The sequence below is a fragment of the Ranitomeya variabilis genome, chromosome 2 (assembly GCF_051348905.1).
Source record: "Ranitomeya variabilis isolate aRanVar5 chromosome 2, aRanVar5.hap1, whole genome shotgun sequence".
Classification (NCBI taxonomy): domain Eukaryota; kingdom Metazoa; phylum Chordata; class Amphibia; order Anura; family Dendrobatidae; genus Ranitomeya; species Ranitomeya variabilis.
Window position 1 is genome coordinate 544,578,116 of NC_135233.1, and position 16,983 is coordinate 544,595,098.

The 16,983-nt window shown below is 44.8% G+C and overlaps 1 protein-coding gene and 1 long non-coding RNA gene across 7 annotated transcripts in view; one reads left to right on the top strand and one right to left on the bottom strand.

Moving 5' to 3' along the window:
• Window positions 1-16,983, bottom strand: part of SMPD3 (sphingomyelin phosphodiesterase 3) — a 567,374-nt gene that overhangs the window by 382,077 nt on the left and 168,314 nt on the right. The window lies entirely within an intron of this gene.
• Window positions 2,970-8,750, top strand: LOC143809697 (uncharacterized). The gene is made up of 3 exons (XR_013222404.1): window positions 2,970-4,739; window positions 5,898-6,113; window positions 7,681-8,750. It is a non-coding gene; the product is annotated as an uncharacterized LOC143809697 (long non-coding RNA).

Below are 16,983 nucleotides of genomic sequence, written 5' to 3' on the forward strand. Positions count from 1 at the left end.
ATGAGCCATGCATACAAGGGGGGAAATATGAGTCATGCATATGGGGGGGAATATGAGCAATGTATACAGGGGGGGAATATGAGCCATGCGTACGGGGGGGAATATGAGCCATGCATACAGGGGGGATATGAGCCATGCATATGGGGGGGAATATGAGCCATGCATACAGAGGGGAATATGAGCCATGCATACAGGAGGGGGAAATATGAGCCATGCATACGGGGGGGAATATGAGCCATGCATACCGGAGGGGGAAATATGAGCCATGCATACAGGGGGAGGGGGAATATAAGCCATGCATACAGGGGGGAATATGAGCCATGCATACAGGAGGTGGGGTCATTATACAGTATTAAGCATCATGTGGGATCATTATACAATATGGAGAACTGTGTGGCCATTATACAGTATGGAGCATCATGTGGCCAATGGCCATTATACAGTATGGAGCATAATGTGTGGCTGTTATACAGTATGGAGCATCATGTGTGGCTATTATACAGTATTGAGCATCATGTGGGATCATTATACAGTATGGAGAACTGTGTGGCCATTATACATTATGGAGCATCATGTGTGGACATTATACACTATGGAGCATCATGTGTGGCCATTATACAGTATGGAGAACTGTGTGTGGCCATTATACAGTATGGAGCATCATGTGGAGCCATTATACAGCAAGGAGCGTCATGTGTGGCCATTATACAGTATGGAGCATCATGTGTGGCCATTATACAGTATGGAGCATCATGTGGCCATTATACAGTATGGAGCATCATGTGTGGCTATTATACAGTATGGAGCACTGTGTGGCCGTTATACAGTATGGAGCACTGTGTGGCCAATATACAGTATGGAGCATCATGTGGAGCCATTATACAGTATGGAGCATCATGTGTGGCCATTATACAGTATGCAGCATCATGTGGGCCCATTATACTGTATGGAGCATCACGTGGGGCCAGTACACTATACGCAGCATCATTTGGGGCCATTATACAGTATGGAGCGTCATGTGTGGCCATTATACAGTAAGGAGCGTCATGTGTGGCCATTATACAGTATGGAGCGTCATGTGTGGCCATTATACAGTATGGAGCGTCATGTGTGGCCATATTTTTTTTTGTTTATAATTATTGTTTACAAAACATTGTGATCAGAAGTGCTAAATGGGTGTGGTTGGGGCATTACTAGTTGTGAAATGGGTGTGGTCAGAGGTGTGGCCTAAAATTTGCCACGGCGCTCTGCGCGCACCGCTGACTTTGTCCCTCTTTCCCTTCCTCGAAAGTTGGGAGGTATGCTATAATGGCAGCCCTGGGTGACTTCAGCTGGTCCTTGGCTTCTATATCAATTACCGTATTTTTCGGACTATAAGACACACCGGACTATAAGGCGCACCCAGGTTTTAGAGGTGGAAAATAGGTAAAAAAAATATTTGAAGCAAAAAAATGTGGTAAAATATTGAATAACATAAATAACATACTCTTATATGTGGTGTTATTATATATAATAGTATGTTATTATGTTGGAAGCTGCGGGACCAGTGTGGTGTCTGTGAAGTACTATATGAAGATGCTGGAGGGTGAGTATAAGAATGGGGTCACAGAGCTTATATTGAAAGCACCACTCCAGCACTGCAAAATAACACTGGAGTGCTGCTTTAAAATCCCATGGGAGAACTATAACTCCCAGCATGTCCTGCAGATCCTATGACATGCTGGGAGTTATAGTTCACCAAAGGAGTGGCAGAGTGCTTTATTGTGTTTTGTAAAGACTAACCTCTTAATTGTGGCAGCCAGCCACACTGTGGTGAGGTAAAAGCATCCCATGACTGCACACACAGAGCCCTCCCTCTTGTTGCCTTTCCACAGCACAGGTTATAAGAGGAAGCCAGCAGATTCTAGTGGGGAGCCTGCAGGACCTGTGATGATGTCAAGAAGAGGGAGGGCTCTGAGCTGCCATGTGATGCTCCAGCCCGCCCACTCCTGACATCACACAGGTCCTCCTTGTGCGCAGCACTCAGCGTCCAGCCCAGGCAGGTATGCAACGATCTCCTCTCCCCTGGCCCCTGCTGCTGCTGCTGCCTCCTCCTCCCCCGGACACACAGATCTCCCCAGCTGCTTAAGTGCAGTATTCATTTGCAGCGCCAGGCTCACAGCTCAGCTGATAGGTGGCTGGGGAAGCAGCTAATGAATATTCACTGCACTTAATCATCGGGACCAGTGGTTTCCCCAGCGCTGATTCCGGGCAGCAGGGACATTTTTCTGCCTCCTGAAGTGGGATAACAGTGCGATCCCACTCGCTGCTGCCCCCCTCCCCACATGCTACATCCCTACCATAAGATGCACCCACACTTTCCTCCCAAATTTGGAGGAAAAAAAGTGCGTCTTATGGTTGGAAAAGTACGGTAAATAGCAACCAACGATAGCGTCACCAGCTCGCTACCCAGACAGGGCAGATTAAAGGGACTATGTCACCTGAATTTGGAGGGAACAATTTTCAGCCATAGGGGCGGGGTTTTCGGGTGTTTGGTTCACCCTTTCCTTACCCGCTGGCTGCATGCTGGCTGCAATATTGGATTGAAGTTCATTCTCTGTCCTCCGTAGTACATGCCTGCACAAGGCAATCTTGCCTTATGCGGGCGTGTACTATGGAGGACAGAGAATGAACTTCAATCCAATATTGCAGCCAGCATGCAGCCAGCGGGAAAGGGAAGGGTGAATCAAACACCCAAAAACGCCGCCCCTATGGCTGAAAATTGTTCCCTCCAAATTCAGGTGACAGAGTCCCTTTAAATGCCAATGTCAGAGATTGACAGCTGCATTAAAGAGGCTAACAGCAGTGATAGGAGTTAGCACTGGTCACTGACGTGACCGCTGTATCACAACCGGCATCCACCGTGCATGGAGCGGCCTCTACTGATCTTGTTCTAAGTATGTTTCAGACTTCTTTTGTTCTCTTTTTTTGCTGTAATGTTCCCTTTTTTTGCTGTAACGTTGTTTTCTGACATTTTACAAGCCCTGTAGACAACTGACTTATGGTAAAAATACCTTAGGGTATTGGGGATATACCTCCTACCCAAATATCTCTCTATATGATTATCAGACTACTATTTGCTATTTATTAAAGTCACTTTTCTTTTTTCATTTGTTTTGATATTCGCTGACTTTTTTGTGCCAAATTCTTCAAAATACCATTCATGATTTTGGCCCATAATCAAAAATGTTCTTTAATAATCTTGTCAACCTTTTTTTTGTGACTTTTTAACATTAAAAAGTCGTAAATCCTTTTAAAAGTTGCACATTTGTCTAAAAAATTGACTAACGAAAAACTGTGCCGAACACCTCACGATAGGCAGGAAATTGAGTGCGATGCCCGAAAAAACATCTGGATAACAAAAGATGGCGAGAAAAAAAACAACTTTAAAAAAGGCACAAATCTTAAAGAGAAGAAGGTGCATATACTGAAACCACCAAAAAAAGGAGCAGGTTACTCCAGAAAACTGGAGGAACAACAATGATGAATCAGGGTCTGTGTATGCGGACCCAAGCAAGAGGATTGTGAATACAGAAATCACCGTATTTCATAAGTAGCTGCCGAATTGTAATTCTACGTGTTGGATTATGATAACCCGGTGGAGTGGTAATAAGAGAGTTGGACGGCTGTTATACAAGGAAGGAGTCTGTAAATCAGCTTGTGGATTCTGTACTAATTCCTGGTGAATTACCGATGGATTTTTCATATAGGGCTGATATCACCTCATTTTACAGACGCCTGTATATGAATGTGAAGGATTTTTCCATCAATGCCTGACATACAGTAAATGATAAGCCTTCTTGGCACATTTTATTGCTTTGGAATGTGGTTATTTGTTTTCCGTAGCTTAGAGCTGATTTCCTTTGCTAGTGCCCAGCTTGTAGCATTGATGACATCACAGGAATACCCTAACCTGGTTAGCATTTGCATCAAGAGGTAATGAGCTGGTTAATTCAATAAGGTCCTGTGGAAGAGTTATGGCGGCTCAGTGTCCCGAACACCAAGATCGCCAATTAACAATAAATCAATTAGCAGGCTTGGGATCGAAATAAAAGCAAGCAAAATAAAAAGAGAGAATACAAATACAGTCATATGAGTAATATGTACAAAAATAACAAAAACTAAATTAATTGAGTTTATATAAACGCTAAGTTATTCACAAAATGAGGGTAGGGTCCCACAGTTTGGCTTCCACATGCCCCCGAAGCCATAGGGGTTAAGGTGTATGTGTGGAGAGGGGGTGAGAAAGAGTACATGAGTTTGCAGTTAATATCTCCATGGCCCCCACATTTGTGCGTCCATTCTCCCCACAGGTGGGCTTAACTTTCAGGTACACACAGCTTCCAGCACAAGTGCTTTTCATATACTATACAGCAAAATTATAGATACCCTCCTCTAATTGATTTCAGATATTTGAGCCAAACCAATTAAGAACAAATGCATAAAAAGCCCTCAGCCATAGACCTAGACAAACAAATGGTAATAGTATGAAATCAAATATTTTAGACCCTTCAGAAAATTTTGCACTCAGTGAGTGTTGTAGTGTACAAAAACATTGGAACAGACAATGCTTTTGTAGGTCCCGGAGATCACATGATTACATGGTGTGTGCTGACAAAGCAGAGCTGCTGCATTCTTGATAAAATCACTGTTTTATCAGTAGATTATCATTGGAGGGCTAGTAAACATGCTGCCATGTAGTTGCAGCGCCCCAGAGTCCTGGTCGTTGCAGTACTGTGGCTCCGCCACTATGGGGAGCTATGGTACGTCTGATGGCACTGAAGGAGTTCATCTGATCAGGTATCACAGACACCAATACATTTCACAGCTGGGCCTCCGGGGGGAGCTAAGGGTGCTATTCATTAGGCCACTCCCCACCATAGTGGGTAAACTGGGGGTCAGGCAGGAAGTTAGATCAGAAAGCTGACTGGATTGGACGAAGCAACACCTAGTGGCAGAGGGTGTTGTGGAGGAAGAGACAGTAGGGTCTCTGTCAGGGGTGGGATCCTGACAGAGGCTTGGCAATAGAAAGAACGTAACGGGTCCGCGCCAGCTCCGGGAAGCGGCGGGGCCCAAGAAAGGACTAGAAGCGAGATAGATTGTGCTGAGTGGGAAACGAGATCAAGCGATAGGAGAATTCCAGTAGGGGTCGTGCTGTAAGACCGGAGCAACACCCTACTGAGGTGCACTACCGGTGGCCGGAACGCCGAGGGAGTATTATAACATTCAGCTTCAAGCAATACTCTAAACAGCGGCAGGACAGTCAGTTTAAGGCGGGCTGTCTAACACATATCACCTATGAAGTCTTGGGAGGCAATTGCGGGAGAGGGGCGTCTCTAGGGTCCCGGAAGAACTCCAGGCCTACCCGACAAACGGGTGCCGTTCTAACTGTAACATCAGGAAGGGACGGACGATTAGAAGAACATCATTTAATCGAGTTGTGAGGGAACTTAAGAAACAGACACAACAGTTGTGGGGTACTTTCCGTAAGCACAGCAGGGAAGGACTACAACACATAGCGCTAAGAAGGAAGGCACCGATTTCCACCTGAGAAGTGAACTCTGGAGGTGCCATTGGACCGGCCGGACTTGCGCAGCCTGGTGAACCGTATTCTGGACTGAGGACTCAGAGATCTCCAGTAAAGAGGTAAAGAGACTGCAACCTGGTGTCTTCGTTATTTACCGCGACCTGCACCCCACAACTGCACCGTTACAACACCACTTATTGCACCGGACGTCCCCAACTGACAGACAGGGCCACGGACCGGGTCTAGCCACCGTGACAACCCCAGGACTGAGACCCAGAGGCCCGGCTCCAGGTACCCCTCGGCCCTGCGGCGGTGTGGGGGCGCTCCATAGTCCTCCATATTCATTAGCTCTGTATAACCCCGCCCTCCCCACTGATTGGCAGCTTTTAGTGTACACTGCACATGGGCAGAAAGCTTCCAATCAGTGATGTCAGCCCAGTAAGTGATACATCACTGGAATCAGGGTCTTTGTCCCTTCATTATGCTGCCTTTAGATGAAATAACAAAAATCTAGTGACAAATTCCCTTTTTTTTGCATGGACTTTCAGTATACAGGTCCTTCTCAAAAAATTAGCATATAGTGTTAAATTTCATTATTTACCATAATGTAATGATTACAATTAAACTGTCATATATTATAGATTCATTATCCACCAACTGAAATTTGTCAGGTCTTTTATTGTTTTAATACTGATGATTTTGGCATACAACTCCTGAAAACCCAAAAAACCTGTCTCAATAAATTAGCATATCAAGAAAAGGTTCTCTAAACGACCTATTACCCTAATCTTCTGAATCAACTAATTAACTCTAAACACATGCAAAAGATACCTGAGGCTTTTAAAAACTCCCTGCCTGGTTCATTACTCAAAACCCCCATCATGGGTAAGACTAGCGACCTGACAGATGTCAAGAAGGCCATCATTGACACCCTCAAGCAAGAGGGTAAGACCCAGAAAGAAATTTCTCAACAAATAGGCTGTTCCCAGAGTGCTGTATCAAGGCACCTCAATGGTAAGTCTGTTGGAAGGAAACAATGTGGCAGAAAACGCTGTACAACGAGAAGAGGTGACCGGACCCTGAGGAAGATTGTGGACTGAGTCTGGTGTGGAAACATCCAGAGCCACCGTGCACAGGCGTGTGCAGGAAATGGGCTACAGGTGCCGCATTCCCCAGGTAAAGCCACTTTTGAACCATAAACAGCGGCAGAAGCGCCTGACCTGGGCTACAGAGAAGCAGCACTGGACTGTTGCTAAGTGGTCCCAAGTACTTTTTTCTGATGAAAGCAAATTTTGCATGTCATTCGGAAATCAAGGTGCCAGAGTCTGGAGGAAGACTGGGGAGAAGGAAATGCCAAAATGCCTGAAGTCCAGTGTCAAGTACCCACAGTCAGTGATGGTGTGGGGTGCCATGTCAGCTGCTGGTGTTGGTCCACTGTGTTTCATCAAGGGCAGGGTCAATGCAGCTAGCTATCAGGAGATTTTGGAGCACTTCATGCTTCCATCGGCTGAAATGCTTTATGGAGATGAAGATTTCATTTTTCAGCACGACCTGGCACCTGCTCACAGTGCCAAAACCACTGGTAAATGGTTTACTGACCATGGTATTACTGTGCTCAATTGGCCTGCCAACTCTCCTGACCTGAACCCCATAGAGAATCTGTGGGATATTGTGAAGAGAAAGTTGAGAGACGCAAGACCCAACACTCTGGATGAGCTTAAGGCCGCTATTGAAGCATCCTGGGCCTCCATAACATCTCAGCAGTGTCACAGGCTGATTGCCTCCATGCCACGCCGCATTGAAGCAGTCATTTCTGCCAAAGGATTCCCGACCAAGTATTGAGTGCATAACTGAACATTATTATTTGATGGTTTTTTTGTTTGTTATTAAAAAACACTTTTATTTGATTGGACGGGTGAAATATGCTAATTTATTGAGACAGGTTTTTTGGGTTATCAGGAGTTGTATGCCAAAATCATCAGTATTAAAACAATAAAAGACCTGACAAATTTCAGTTGGTGGATAATGAATCTATAGTATATGAAAGTTTAATTGTAATCATTACATTATGGTAAATAATGAAATTTAACACTATATGCTAATTTTTTGAGAAGGACCTGTAATTGCCTTGTGAGAGTGCTTGTTTATTGTTTCCATTTACAAGCAGCAGACTTGTGACAGCTATGGTCTGTGATGCAATGTTTCTCAGGATCAGTACAAGGTGAGCAATGCTTTAGCTGTATAAATGCATTAATCCCTATGTTGTGCCATTCTACCACATTGGATCATAAGGCTTATAGAAAGTCTTTGGTTTTCTCAGACAACCTCCATAATTTAGCCTTATTAGGACATCTTACAGATTCCCTTTGAAGAAGCTCATTTGTCAGAGATGATCAGTGAGTCATTGTGCTATACATAGTGATGATGCTAGTGAAGGATATAGAGAATGTACTGTAAATAAACCTTATCTTACAGTGATAATTACATTTGCATTGTATTTTGAAGTGTATGTCAAATGTTGTCATTACAGCAGCAGAGCATTAAGAAACTACGTGCAAATAAGCGTATGTCAAGCACATGTGATCTTGTCTTGTTAGATAAACACTGATACAAAAGACATGAATCTATTCGAGTTTGGTCACTACTAGTTTACTGACCACAGACATGCAATAGGTAAGAGAAGAATTAGTGGCTGCTCCCTGGTCGGAGAATTGATGGGATTCTGGCAGCAGCACTACTGTATATGTCACCCATTGAAATCTAGAAATCATGATGGCTCTTTGTCTTTCAGCATGAGAGCTACTCTTTGTACAATTTGCCTGTCGCTGTGGTATGTGCCACATAGAAATGTTGGAACCTCTGATATAGAATTAGTAAAGGCCCCGTCTCACATAGCGAGATCGCTGCTGAGTCACTAGTTTTGTGACGCAACAGCGACCTCAGTAGCAATCTCGCTATGTGTGACACGTACCAGCGACCCGGCCCCTGCTGTGAAATCGCTGGTCGTGTCGAAATGGCCTGGACCGTTTTTTGGTCGTTGAGGTCCCGCTGACATCGCTGAATCGGTGTGTGTGACACCGATCCAGCGATGTCTTCACTGGTAACCAGGGTAAACATCGGGTTACTAAGCGCAGGGCCGCGCTTAGTAACCCGATGTTTACACCCTGGTTACCAGCGTAAATGTAAAAAAAAACAAACACTACATACTCACCATCTGATGTCCGTCAGGTCCCTTGCCGTCCGCTTCCTGCTCTGAGTGCCGCCGTACAGTGAGAGCACAGCACAGCAGTGACGTCACCGCTGCGCTCTGCTCTCACTGTACGGCGGCTCAGTCAGAGCAGGAAGCGGACGGCAAGGGACCTGACGGACACCGAAAGGCGAGTATGTACTGTTTGTTTTTTTTGGTAACCAGGGTAAACATCGGGTTACTAAGCGCGGCCCTGCGCTTAGTAACCCGATGTTTACCCTGGTTACCCGGGTGCTGCAGGGGGACTTCGGCATAGTTGAAGACAGTTTCAACGATGCCGAAGTCGTTCCCCTGATCGTTGGTCGCTGGAGAGAGCTGTCTGTGTGACAGCTCCCCAGCGACCACACAACGACTTACCAACGATCACGGCCAGGTCGTATCGCTGGTCGTGATCGTTGGTAAATCGCTATGTGAGACGGGGCCTTAAACCTTTCAGCTTATCTATGAACACTGCTCAAGTGGCTGGAAACTATCATGTTCAAGAGCACATATATTGCCAAGATTTCCAATTTATCAACTTATTGTCCTTTAAGTTCATCCTACCTCAGACCTAGCTGTTTGACCAACAAATGAGACAAAGTGCCCGTTTATGTAGGTGTTTTCTGGCAAAACACCTTGAAATGTTGCATTTTTTTTGTGCAACACAAACGTTTTGCAGATTTTGGCGGTTTCATGCCAGTTTCAGCCAGCTCTGCCAAAGAGGTCAGAGCTAGAACTGAACAGGGTGTGATAAAGCCCATCTGACAAATTCATGAAAAATTGTTACGTACATTATGCCAGGAATGTTTCTTCAGTCCCACACAGGATTAACATTTCTGGTGTAGGTGTACAGCGATATATCTGCCAGTTGTGAGATGCGCTTCATTCATACTACAACTATTACCAGGGGTGTAAAATAGCCTAGGCCAAACTATTACCAGGGGTGTAAAATAGCCTAGGCCAAACTATTACCAGGGGTGTAACATAGCCTAGGCCAAACTATTACCAGGGGTGTAACATAGCCTGGGCCAAACTATTACTAGGGGTGTAAAATAGCCTAGGCCAAACTATTACCAGGGGTGTAACATAGCCTGGGCCAAACTATTACCAGGGGTGTAACATAGCCTGGGCCAAACTATTACTAGGGGTGTAAAATAGCCTGGGCCAAACTATTACCAGGGGTGTAACATAGCCTAGGCCAAACTATTACCAGGGGTGTAACATAGCCTAGGCCAAACTATTACCAGGGGTGTAAAATAGCCTAGGCCAAACTATTACCAGGGGTGTAACATAGCCTGGGCCAAACTATTACTAGGGGTGTAAAATAGCCTGGGCCAAACTATTACCAGGGGTGTAACATAGCCTGGGCCAAACTATTACTAGGGGTGTAAAATAGCCTAGGCCAAACTATTACTAGGGGTGTAACATAGCCTGGGCCAAACTATTACTAGGGGTGTAACATAGCCTGAGCCAAACTATTACCAGGGGTGTAACATAGCCTGGGCCAAACTATTACTAGGAGTGTAACATAACCTGTGCCAAACTATTACCAGAAGTGTAACATAGCCTGGGCCAAACTGTTACTAGGGGTGTAAAATAGCCTAGGTCAAACTATTACCAGGGGTGTAACATAGCCTGGGCCAAACTTTTACCAGGGGTATAAAATAGCCTAGGCCAAACTGTGCCAGGGGTGTATAATAGCCTGGGCCAAACTATTACCAGGGGTGTAAAATGGTGTAGACCAAACTATTACCAGGGGTGTAAAATAGCCTGGGCCAAACTATTACCAGGGGTGTAAAATAGCCTGGGCCAAACTATTACCAGGGGTGTAAAATAGCCTGGACCAAACTATTGCCAGGGGTTTAAAATAGCCTAGGCCAAACTATTACCAGTGGTGTAATATAGCCTGGGCCAAACTATTACCAGGGTTGTAAAATAGCCTAGGCCAAACTATTACCAGGGGCGTAAAATAGCCTAGGCCAAATTATTACCAGGGGTGTAAAATAGCATAGGCCAAACTATTAATGGGGTGTAAAATAGCCAAGGTCAAACTATTACTGGGGTGTAAAAACTATTAATGGGGTGTAAAATAGCCTAGGCCAAACTATTACTGGGGTGTAAAATACCCTGGGCCAAACTATTACCAGGGGTGTAAAATAGCCTAGGCCAAACTATTACCAGGGGTGTAAAATAGCCTAGGCCAAACTATTACCAGGGGTGTAAAATAGCCTAGGTCAAACTATACTCCTCCAGGCTACAATATACCCCTCTAGTTTACGAACCCCTGTAAATGAGATTGATTTTAAATGCCATTTTTTAATAACTTAAAGCTGACTAACATGTAGTGGGAAGGTATTTGTGTTGTTAATCACATGATGAAGATCGATCTTACAATACAATGTGACCGGTAACGGACAACAGTTATTACATCTGAGATTACCCCATTGCCCAGTAAGATGAGCGCTTTTACCTTAGAATGCAATTGTATCTGGATCTTATCACTGTGGCTTCAAAAGTGGTGCACCGTGCCTCCCTGCCAAGTGGGACAGAACCTATGTGTCATGGATGGGAATATTTCTTGTGCTCCAGCAACAGGCGTAGTCGCACCTGCTCGAGTCCTTGGCATCTGTGTGCACCATCATCAACACTTCCACTTCCCGGTATTTTACCGCTTGCCTAACGCATTTTTAATTGCTAGGTGTCTTGAAACCAGGATTATGCTTAATAGAAAAAAAATTGTCACCTGCAGTAATCAAAGCGTTTTTTAGAGTTTAATATCACCGTAATGTAACACAATGCACGAGAAAGTGTATGAATGACAAATTCAACCTATGGATGACTAATTGAATCCAGTAGCATTTTTTAATGCTTTTTTTTATTGTTACACACCAGAGAAGTTTTACAAATTTCTGTTAAATTTGACTAATTGAATTTAGAAGAAATGTTCAGCTCTTTTTTAGAGGTTATATACCACCAAAATTTTACAAAAAGGCACGTAATGACTAATTGACTAACTGAATACAGATAACATTTTCAATGCAGAGAAACCAAGGAAATACCTGCCCACAGGCCTCACCAAACCACAAACATGTTCCATATCATAGAGACAGACTGTGTCTTGAAATGTGACGACCCAGCAGGGGGTCGGTCAGTGGACGGCACATCACGCACTCAATGGGATGCAAATGGGGAGAGGAAGGCCCTACTGATAGGGAATGAGGGATGGACACCTCCTGAGCTCCAACCTGAGCTTGTCCCTGCACTCCCCTAAGTGGGTCCTTATCCCCATGCCGCCATCACGATCTTTGTCCCTCGTTGTCACCTCGCACTGCCCTGGTTAGTGCACTATCCTCCGGCAAAGGCGCTAGCCTCACCACTGCAGATAGTACAACACAGGGGGTGGTGACAAGCACAAGACAGACAAGGTAAAAACACAACACTTAGCTTCCAGACTTCACTGCCAAGCTCCACACCGCAGAGGACACAGAAACAGGACTCCAAACTCCAGAAGTAGCTGATACAGCGCTAACACCAGAGAGATGCAACTGCAAGGCTGGTCTCCATAGAATAACTCTGTCACCAACAGTCAGCTGATGCATCAGGTGACCATTTAAAGGATGGTGGAGTGGTCACCACCCTTTCAGCTGACCTAGCAAGGGAACCTGACATTAACCCATGCTAGCCTGAAAGGAAAAAAGGGACATTTAAATTATAGTGGAACCAGAGCTGCCACACATCCAAAAATGGATTGTGACAAACTGTTTGTGCTTCAGGTAGGCAGCTGCAACACATGTAGGGATTGTCAAACAAACACTGTTGTGGCTGTCGAACAGGGACGAGACATGCAGCCCCGGGACTCGAACATATTTTTCAAGTACGCCGAAGACACTCGACTAGCAGACACGCATGCTTGGATGACATCTTATCCGAGCTCGTTCACTCATCACTAGTAGTTTCCCATCTTTTTATTACATCAGTCTGTAAACGTCTGGGAGGTGAGGAGACAATTGCTGGAGTTTTGGGAGTTATCCCGTTTTGGGCTGATATAGGATTCTCGCTGTTATTCAGTCTTGAGTCTTTGCCGCGTTTTTCATTTCATAATGGTCCAAATGTTTTTTATTGGTGAAAAGTCTATACTGCAGGCAACCAGTTTGTTATCCAAACTCTTCTGTGGTCATGCCATTATGATATGTATGTGCAGCAAGCAGTTTAGCATGGTCTTGCTGAATATACTAGGACTTCCTGAAATAAACATCTGTATGGGAGCATATATTGCTCTAAAACCTCTCTAAAATACTCTGCATTAATAGTGTCTTGCATGATGTGCTAGCTGCCCATAGGCACTAATGCAGCCCCACACTATCAAAGATGCAGGCTTTTGAACTGGATGGTGCCTAACCTCTCATGTCCACAGGACACAACATCTGTGGATTCCACAAAGAATTTCAAACTTTGATTCATTCAACTACAGAACAATTTTTCTTTTTACCTTTGTCCATTTTTCATGAACATTGAGGACACGGCATAATTTCTGCATGTCTTGTGGCTGTTCGACAGCCTGTTAAAGAAATGGTTAATCTTCATCCTGTTAAATATCAGAGAAATTACAGAAAAACAAGTATTGTGCAAGATGTTATCATCTGTCTCTCCTTGTGGACAATTTCCCGGACATTCCACATAGTAGTGGTCAGAATTTCTCAGAATCGCCGATTCTATGTCTGTTTTTGTCTATCTTGGATACCAGGATGTGTATGACAACTCATTGTATAATATATCTCCTTGCCAATTCATTATGTAACTCTACATTTCCTTTTGATCTTGGGCCTTTAAAAGTCCAGCCCTAAAAATAAAGACCAGAGACTATTTTGGACAGACAACGAGCGTGTGTCTCTCTGATTATTGCTTCATTGCGTAGGTACCTAAAAGACAGAACACCTGAGTAGGTTGGAAATCCCTTCTCTAACAAGCCGCAACACCTTATCCTAGCACGTTCGCTCATCACTAATGTCTAACTTTACCCTTCTGAACTGTGCTCTATTAGGAACAAAGTATGGCATTTTCTTTACAATTAACACAGTGTCACAACTTTTTTGGAATTGGGTTTGTATTTTTGAGATTGTTTGTTAATGTTTATTTACTGTATTTGATTTTTGGACTTGGTAGTGGTTGTCTTTTGAGGATGAGTTAGATCTCGAATATGATTTTGGTTTAATGGAATGAAGTAGATTATTACTCTCCTGGCTGTAACAACCAAAGTGGTTTCTCATGGTTAAAACAATGTCAATGATGTCAGTGAATGCAAAGACTCTATTCTGTACCATTGGACCTTATATATCAGGTAGATGGTCCAAAACCTTTGTTGGGTATCTGCTAGCTTTGAGCGAAACGGATCGGTCATTTTCATAAATCGCCGACTTTTAGGCAAAGTCGGGTTTCATGAAACCCGAACCGATCCTAGTGTGGGATCGGCCATGTGGTCGGCGATCAGAGCGCCAAAGTCGCGTTTCGTATGACGCTGTTACCGCCGTTTTTCATCTAATGAAGGAGGACGCAGAGTGTGGGCAGCGTGATGACATAGGTCTCTGTCCCCACCATCTTAGACAAAGGCATGGCAGTGATTGGCTTGCTGTCTGCGGCGTCACAGGGGCTATAATGGGGCTTGCACGCCGACCGCCATCTTACTTCTGCCGATCTGAGCATAGGGAGAGGTTGCTGCAGCTTCGTCAGAAGCTGGGGCAGAGTTAGGGAGGGAATATTAACCCCCAAACCGCTTGTGCTGTAGCGATTTTCACTGTCCAACACCACCTTTTTTTGCAGGGACAGTGGAGGTCATATTTTAGTGCATCAGCTGCATAGCTGTGTGCATGGTGCTGTGCAAACCAACTGCTTTTTTGAAAGCAAAAATCCTGTTGCTCCTTTCTGCACAGTTACCTGTCTTGTTTATTTGTCCACACTTTTTTGTTCTGAAGTCCTTTTTATTGCTGCCATACTTGTCCTGAGATCATTGTAGGGACTAGGGAGCGTGTTATTGCAGTACCTTTTTTTTTTCTTTATAATAATTCCAGCCACTTTCTGCCACGTTCATAGTGTTGTGTTATACCACTGTGCCAGAGTTGTGGTTCAGCTTCTCCCCCCAAAAGTGAGATAGTAATTCTCACAGTTTATATTCTGCTGTACTGCAAGTGTGTCGTATATCAGGCAGCCACTTTCTGCCACGTTCATAGTGTTGTGTTATACCACAGGGCCAGAGTTAGGGTTCAGTGTCTCCCCCCAAAAAATAGAGATTCAAATTCTCACACAGTGTATATTCAGCTGTACTGCTAGTGCGTCGTATATCAGGCAGCCACTTTCTGCCACATTCATAGTGTTGTGTTATACTACAGGGCCAGAGTTAGGGTTCAGTGTCTCCCCCCAAAAAATGGAGATTCAAATTCTCACACAGTGTATATTCAGCTGTACTGCTAGTGCGTCGTATATCAGGCAGCCACTTTCTGCCACATTCATAGTGTTGTGTTATACTACAGGGCCAGAGTTAGGGTTCAGTGTCTCCCCCCAAAAAATGGAGATTCAAATTCTCACACAGTGTATATTCAGCTGTACTGCTAGTGCGTCGTATATCAGGCAGCCACTTTCTGCCACATTCATAGTGTTGTGTTATACCACAGGGCCAGAGTTAGGGTTCAGTGTCTCCCCCCAAAAAATGGAGATTCAAATTCTCACACAGTTTATATTCAGCTGTACTGCTAGTGCATCGTATATCAGGCAGCCACTTTCTGCCACGTTCATAGTGTTGTGCTATACCACAGGGCCAGAGTTAGGGTTCAGTGTCTCCCCCCAAAAAATGGAGATTCAAATTCTCACACAGTGTATATTCAGCTGTACTGCTAGTGCGTCGTATATCAGGCAGCCACTTTCTGCCACGTTCATAGTGTTGTGTTATACCACAGGGCCAGAGTTGGGGTTCTGTGTCTCCCCCAAAAGCAAGTCATCTTTCAGGCAAGCTACGTGTCAGCAGGGGAAGGTGGGGCAAAAGAATGTGAAATCCATGATTGGTTAATTTAAATGAAGGTTAGCTAATCAACATTTTTGGTAGCCAGACGTGTCCTTTTTTCGGTCAGTATTGAACCAGCAGCACTGAACACGCTTTCTGAAAGCACACTGACAGCAGGGTAATCGAGGTCCTGTAATCCATATTCTGGCAATTGAGGCCAGGTGTCTAGTTTAGATGCCCAGTAATCAAAGGGGAATGACCTGTGAGGGAGAACATCGATAAGGGCAGAAAAGTAGTTTGTAACCATACTGGACAAATGCTGTCTCCTGTCACTTTGAATCGATGCAGCTGTCCCTGTCGTGTCAGCGGTCATTGCGAAATCATTCCACAACCTTGTCATAAAACCCCTCTGTCCAACGCCACTTCGGATTTCTGCACCTCTAGCACCTCTGCCATGTTGCCCCCTGCAGCTCGTGTGAGAACCATCACCGCCGCTGTGTGCTGGGAATGCCTGAACCAAACGGTCTACAAGAGTTGGTTGTTTGGTGGCCAATATTTGACCTAGCTTCTCATGTGGCATGATATTTTGCAGTTTTCCTTTATATCTTGTATCCAGGAGGCAGGCCAACCGGTTGTCGTCATTGGTCATCATTTTAACAATGTGGGGGTCCCTTTTTAGGATACGCAAGGCATACTCAGCCATGTGGGCCAATGTTCCAGGTGTCAATTAACTGTTTCTGCTGGGTTGAGGACCACTTTTTTTGCAAATCAACATCACAAGTGTCCCGCAATAAACCTGTACCAGACCTTGCAATGCCACCAGTTTCTATTGCCACCTGAGAATCATCCTCCTCCCATACATATTCATCCCCATCATCCTCCTCCTCATCCTCTTCATCCACCAATTCGTCCTGGACAGTTCCCTGAGCAGACAATGGCTGACTGTCATCAAGGCTTCCCTCCTCCTCGGCTGCAGACGCCTGCTCCTTAATGTGCGTCAAACTTTGCATCAGCAGACGCATAAGTGGGATGTTAATGCTTATGATGGCGTCGACCACTGCACACCAGACAATTCCATGTCTGCCATCCAAGTGCCTGCCCGTGTATCCTCCCACAAGTTAATTACAGCACGCCTCTGTTCGCACAGCCTCTGAATAATGTGCAGTGTGGAGTTCCACCTTGTTGCAACGTCGATTATTA